The sequence below is a fragment of the Chionomys nivalis genome, chromosome 16, assembly GCF_950005125.1.
Source record: "Chionomys nivalis chromosome 16, mChiNiv1.1, whole genome shotgun sequence".
NCBI lineage: Eukaryota > Metazoa > Chordata > Mammalia > Rodentia > Cricetidae > Chionomys > Chionomys nivalis.
This window is the reverse complement of record NC_080101.1, coordinates 51,431,863-51,438,792: the sequence shown is the minus strand read 5'-3', so window position 1 is coordinate 51,438,792 and position 6,930 is coordinate 51,431,863.

Genomic DNA, 6,930 nt, shown 5'->3' with positions numbered 1-6,930 from the left:
TAGAGATGCCGTCATCATTTTAGAACTGTCAGGTCATGTGATCCAGCTGGTAGGGTTACTCCTCATGTCACTCAAGAAGTTGGTGAAAGCGAAACTCTTTATGTAGCATGTTGTCCTTAAAACCCATAAGTGCCAATCAAATGTTGTGCTAGTTCACTGGTGACAGGAGTTGGAGAGTTCACTCAGTGGGCCTTTCTTTGCAGATGGTTTCCAAGCGTGTCTAGCCCATCAAACAGGAGCAGGAACATAGTGTGCAAGACTCATTACATGAATGAGTGTTCAGGGACTTGGCCACAGTGGGATCGCAGGGTCCTTTTCCAGGAACTCACCACCACAACCCATTGCTACTGGCTGCTCTAGGAAATATCAACCTTTAAGCCTCGATTGTGAGTTCTGATTCACTCTTGTTCTTCTTCCTCGATCTAGGGCTTCATTCTTACCTAGCCAAGGTTATGATTTTTAGCCAGAAGGAGGATCAAAAGCTTCACTCGGGTCAATATAAGGACAAGCGAAGGAAAGCTTCATTAGTTTTCCTTTTATTTGGCCCAGTTCACCCACCCCATCATTACTTTCAATTCTTGCCTTCTCTCCTGGATGAACATGCATGCACATGTACACATGCACACACTGACACTGTTAGGGATGTTGTCATATTTTTCCACATCCTGCTGATTTCCCAAGCGTCCCCCAAAGGCCACATTTTAAAAGTCTTGGGACATTCTAAATATTTGCCTAAGACTAAAGGAGTAGGAATGTAAGAATGTGAGAGAATTTTCTACACTAAAAAACAACCCGGTTAAACAGGTTTTTTTTTTTTTATTATTATTGTCTTAGGACTTTGCTGTTTCTTGATGATTCAGAGAAGCCCAGTTTCTTTCTTACTTCAGGATATTCAGACTGAATGTAACCATTTCCAACAAAAGTGCACTTGTGAATGCACACACATACACACACACACACACACACACACACACGGGGATGGGGGGAATCAATGGAGGACTTTACCACTTAAAAAGCTTTGAAATTAGGGTGGAACCCAAGTGAGTATATGGCATTCAACCAGCCTTGAAGGAGGGGAGAGGAAGCTTTATATCTTTGGGAGAGAGGCAGGCACATCCCAGGCTAAGGGACCATTCAGGGTAGTGCCTTGAATGGGTGAACTTTAATGGGAGCCACCAAAGCAAGACAAAACCCAAACAAAACAGAATAAAGCAGAACAGCAGCATGCGCAAAGGCAACTCATTATGATTCGACTTTGAGGAGACAGGAGCCACTTATGGGTTTGAGAAGAGTAGTGGGCTTTGGCATATGCCTTCCAAGGATCCAGGGACTGCGTGGGAGATGTGTGGTGTGAGCTTGAAATTTACTTATGGATGTCCTCCTAAGACTGCCACAAAGAAGAAAGGACCATGCCTTTTCAGCACCCTCATGGTACCTCCTCTTCCAGGTTGGTACACACACAGGGAGGGAGCCATTCCTCTAGCTAATGGCTAGAGTGTAGTTTTCCATGACAGGAGCATGCTACAATTTATTTTCTGTTGAGGGACATTCAGTTGTTTTTCGTCTGTAACTTTTCACAATGAGATTGCTGTGAACACACTAGTCCGTGTCACACGGCAAACATATGCATTCATCTTTCTTGGGTACATAACTAGAGACAGAGCTCCTGAGGTATCAACTGGGTATGTGTCTCACTTCAGTAGGTACTAACAAACAGCTTTTCAGTGTAGTTGAATATGATTAAACTCCCACCAACAATGCAAGGAACATTCTGGTTAGTCTACACCTTTTATTCTGGATGTCAGTGGTTTAACTCTGCTGATAGAAGAGTGCTCTCATGGACTTGAGTTTTAGTTAGCACTTCCTGGTCAATAATGATGTTAAATGCCTTTCTGTAGTTTCTTGGTGATCTATATAGCCTTCCTCTGAAATTTCTTTTCAGATCTTTTGCTCATTCTTTGTATTTGGTTATCAACCACTTTGTTATTAATTAGTAAAAATGTTTATATATTCTGGATAGAAGACTTTTGTTTATATATATAATATATATATGTAATTTCTTCTGTAGCTTGTTTTTTCATTTTTTTCAGTGGTGTTTTTGATAAATAGAAGTTCCAGCTTTTGTGAGAAGACATTATCCAACTTATAATGCATGACAACCTGGGCTCTCATGTGCTTCCCATTTTTGTTTACAATATACTATTTTTCATTTGACTATTATCTTCTATCATCTATCTATCTGTCTGTCTGTCTGTCCATCCGTCCGTCCGTCCATCCATCCGTCCGTCCATCCATCCATCCATCTATCTATCTATCCTTCTATCTATCCTTCTATCTATCTATCTATCTATCTATCTATCTATCTATCTATCTATCATCTATCTATCTATCCTTCTATCTATCTATCTATCTATCTATCTATCTATCATCTATCTATCTATCCTTCTATCTATCTATCATCTATCTATCATCAGTTTTTTGAGATAGAGTATCATTTGAACCCAGGTTAGCCTAGAACTTACCACGCAGTCAAGGATGACCTTGAGTCAATGATTGTCATGTCTCCATCTCTCAAGTGGTTAGAAAAAAATCAATATTTTGTACAAGTTTCTAATTGTTTCCTTATGTATTTTCAAATTTTAAAACATCTTCAATGTTCATCTTTATTTTGTGCTATTTATTTTGTAAATTTCCTAAGCATCAAGGAGTTGTTTTTATTTTGTTTGCCTCTGGTTTTTCTCAACCAATGAATTAAAATCTATGTTTCTTTTTATTCATTTTGTATAGCCCCTCCTTTTAATCCTTTCATTTAAAATACATGTTTAACATCTTGAGATATTTAATAGGCTCATAAATTGCTGCCTCATTTTCTAAAAATTAGTTTTAATGGTAGGCTGGAGCCCCTAAGCCTCTTAGAAATTGAATTATGAATTTGCTTTTGAAAATTTATACACCAGCAGCAAAAGTCCTATTTTGTTCACCAATGAGAAATTCTATTTTAAAAGATATTTTCTTTTTAATTATGTATGTGTGTGTGTGTCGCAGGGGGTAGTGGGGCTTGTGTAGGCGAAGGTACCATCTGTGTCGCAGGGGGTAGTGGGGTTTGTGTAGGTGAAGGTACCATGTGTGTCACAGGGGGTAGTGGGGCTTGTGTAAGCGTAGGAACCATCAGAGGCCAGAGACATGATAGACTCCTGGAGTTGGAGTTACAGGTGGAAGTTAAACTCAGATCCCCTGGAAGATCAGTACAAGCTTCTCAACCACTGAGCCATGGCTCCAGTCCCGGAAAATGTTATTTTTATTTCAAAAATTTTGCCTTTTAAAATTGACATACTCATAAATAAAATATTTTACTTTGTAACGGGATAATATAAGTAACTGATATTTGGTTGAGAATATAGTTGTCATGGGAAGTTTTGCTTAAAGGCTTCCCTTTGAATAGGCTTCTCCTGACCCTTGCACCAAAGATTTGGCGAGGCAGATTAGATGCTCTGATTTCTTCATGTTAAATCCATGATCTAGGACACTTGTGTGCACTGCCTTGTTATCTGTACTCATTGTTCTGAGAAATGAAACTCAGGTTTTGAAAACAAGAACAGCATCCAGGGGATTTATGCTTCCCGGTGGATGGTGGACCGGTTGGTTTTTGCACTTTAGAAGGTAAGTAAGTTGTTAGAGGCTCACCTTAATCTCTCATTTTCACAGACAAATCCATGGAATTTAGTTGAAATGCTTCAAGACAATGCATGTGTCCAGATGACTTAACCAGTGACAAAAATGGAAGGTGACATCTTTTCTCAGCCAATCTTGTGCTTTTCTGTGGCTATCTGAAGGCCAACAAAGGCACCACAGTGGGCCCCACTTTGTATCCTGATAATCTCCAACCATACACGCATAAGCCCCATTTGTGATTTTCTCATATTTCTAAATGAACCTTTTCCTGATAAATCCTTTCTGTTGATTAGAACTGTCGTGATTAAATGGCCTTGAGATTTCTCAGCCCATAAATATACACAGACAGGAGTTACAAAAAAAAGCAAGGACATTTCAACAAATATATTATGGCCAAATTTTAATTAGGCATAAAGCACTAAGGATTTTTTTCTTCTTTCCTTTTGGTGAAGAAAGCGAAAGAAATTAGAACAAGATGAGGGAATGAGGAACTCAAGTGACTCCATTTAATGCTCAAGCTACTAGGAATTGTGAAGATCAGAGAAGACTTAGAAAATAGAGTGTTTTCTTTTCCAGCTAATTCTTCCCACATTCTTTAGGGCTGTGTGAGAAATACAAACCATGGCCTGATAAACCCTGTACCTAGAATGTCTTTCCTCCCACATAAAGCTTATTGACAGGTGTGAATGGCGAGAGGAGGGGTAGGAAGCAAAGGTGACCGACGCTCGGGTTTCTTAGGAAATGCTGTGTACCCACTATGGAGTGATGGTATCCTCCCTCTCAAAGCTCAGAGGTTTCCTGGAGTGGCTAGTGCCAGGAGGGTATAGCTGTCTTCTCAGATCTTCTAGAAGAGTGTCCCAAACAGCCACTTCAAAGGGACTGGGACTCTTCAGTTATCCTAGTTGGGCATGCCTTTAATCTCAGTCCTCTGGAGAAAGAAGCAGGCAGATCTCTGTGAATTCCAGACCAGCCTTAAGAGTATTTGTGACATCAGTGTTTAATCTTGGCCATTCTTACAGGTGTAAGATGGAATCTTAGAGTTATTTTGATTTGCATTTCTCTGATAGCTAAGGATGCTTAGCATTTACATCTTTAGTTCATATTGAGTTATTTTTAGAGTATTGATAATGCCAGGGTTCTCAATTCTTTGACTTAAAGACATCACATTGTCTTGGGAGTTTTTGTTTGTTTTTGAGATAGGGTCTCACTACGTGATGTTGGCTAGTCTGGCCTAGAACTTTCTATGTAGATCAATCTGGCCTTGAACTCACAGAGATCCACCTGCCTCTGCTAGGATTATAGGAGTATGCCACCATGCCCAATTCCAGTACTACTTTTTGAGGAGATCATCCTTTCTATTGAGTGTACTTGGCACCCTTGTTGAAGTAAACTAACCATAAGTATGTGAATTTGTTTTGGACTCTATTCTATTTCACTGATCTCTGAGTCTGTACTTATAACAGCCCAGTGCTGTTGGAGGAACATAACTTTGTAGTAAGTTTTGGAAACTGAAAGTATGAGTCCTCCAAATATTATAGTTTTCTGTTATTTGGGGTTCTTTGAGTTTCCATGAATAATAGGGGCAGGTGACATGACTCTGCTTTTGAAAAGGTTGGTTGGAATTTTGGATATTATGGTGGTTTGGATGAGAATGCTCCCTGTAGGTGTATATATTTGAATACTTGGTCCTCAGTTGGTAGAACTATTTGAAAAGGATTAAGAGGTATGGCTTTGTTGGAAGAGGTGTGTGTCACTGGGGATGGGCTTTTAGGTTTCAAAATCCGTGGCATTCTCAGTTAGCTTTGTCTGCCTCCTAATTGCAGACCAAGATTTGAGTGCTCAGCTGTTCCTGCCTCCATACCTTTGCTCTACCATCACAGGCTCTAATTCTCTGAAACGATTAGCCCAATTAACCCTTTTTTTCTTATTGATATTGCCTTGATTATGTCAATATCACAGCAATAGAAAAATAACTAAGACAGACGTGTATTGCATTGACTCTGGAAATCAATTGGTTTTGAAATAGATAGCATCTAACTATTTGCCCACATATGCAAGCTGCAGAGGAAGAATTTGACAAGTATGAAGTCTTTGAATGAGGAAGCAAAGTTTTCTGTCTTGACCAACATACTGTTGTGTTATTCTGAGTCAGTAGAGTTCACTTTAGCACAGTTGACGAGAAAGCAATACTGAAATAAAGGAACGTTCTCTGAGACTGACTCACTCACTCTTTGCTTTTGCATTATCATTTATAATAATAATAATAATAATAATAATAATAATAATAATATTATTATTATTATTATTATACCACATCTTCGTGGAAAATAGATGAAGTTTGAAACAAATTCAGCTTGTCTTACTTATTTTGGGAAAAGGAGCATATGCATATGGTTTAAATATATTTCACAAAGATAAAAGACTAATAAAAAAAGACAATGTTCTTTTACTGCAGAAGCTAGTTCCATTCTGTAGACACAACCTCTCAGCTCTTCCTGAGTGACGTTTTGGGTCGTTTACTTGCCTGGGTGCACACACTTAGCCTTGCTCCACCCTGTCTGCAATGCTGCTCTTCCCTTTGGATCTTGCTGGTTATTTGTTAACACGTAATGCATATTTCATTTTTTTTTAGTCATTGGAGACTATTCTGCTGCATAGATGGACCATGATTTAGTTAGCCAGTCTCTCTTCGGCTAAACACGGGGATTCTCTTTTCTTTTTTTCTGAATTACATAAGCCATTTACATACCTTTGGTATGCAAACGGAGTCTTTTTTTCCCCCAATGATTGTACAAATATTCTGTATACTCTAGAGTGAAGGGTTTGGTAAATTATGGTTTTCTCAGGTTTGTAGATTATTTGGTAGATACATAGAATTGAAAGCTGTCTATAGCAACAAGAATGCAAGCGCTCATGAACGCAGTGATCTTGATGGGATAGCTCCTTCAGAATTCTTTCTGCCATGCTCTAAAACACTGCTGTGGATGCTAGCCGTCTTTATGGGAAAATTGCTGATCAGAATGGTTTCAGATGTTTCTCTCCATCTCTTGATGTAGGATGCATTCTCTTCTCAGCCTTAGATTTCTTCAGAGTTGCCTAATTATCTGGAATGAAGTATGTGCTACAGGAGATTTGATACACAATTTCTTCTAGTATCATTTACCCTTATCCTTGCTCACACACAGACCTGGCTAGTAGGTGGAGCTCAGATCCAGGACTTGATCTGGAAATAGACATAATGAGCTAGAGTGACTTGTC